The 222-nt window shown below is 47.7% G+C and overlaps 1 protein-coding gene across 1 annotated transcript in view; it reads left to right on the forward strand.

Annotated features, from left to right (window-relative positions):
- Positions 1 to 222, forward strand: part of mpp4b (MAGUK p55 scaffold protein 4b) — a 28,966-nt gene that overhangs the window by 17,456 nt on the left and 11,288 nt on the right.

Here is a 222-nt window from a genome sequence, read left to right on the forward strand (position 1 = left end):
AAAGCTGACTGAGGATCTCTGGTCTCCCTCCAATCAGCACTGTCATCAGTCTCAGCATCAGAAGAGTCTTCTGTCAGGTCTTCAGCCTCTGGTTGTAAATGTGGATGTGAGCTTCTTGCTGGTTCTGGTCCTCCATAGTCCTCTCCATCAGCTTCTCTTTCCATGTGTTGAGTTTGTCTTTGTTGAAGCTGTGAGGACTGAGCTTCCTCTTCATCGTCTTCA

This window comes from Etheostoma spectabile, chromosome 24, assembly GCF_008692095.1.
Source record: "Etheostoma spectabile isolate EspeVRDwgs_2016 chromosome 24, UIUC_Espe_1.0, whole genome shotgun sequence".
NCBI lineage: Eukaryota > Metazoa > Chordata > Actinopteri > Perciformes > Percidae > Etheostoma > Etheostoma spectabile.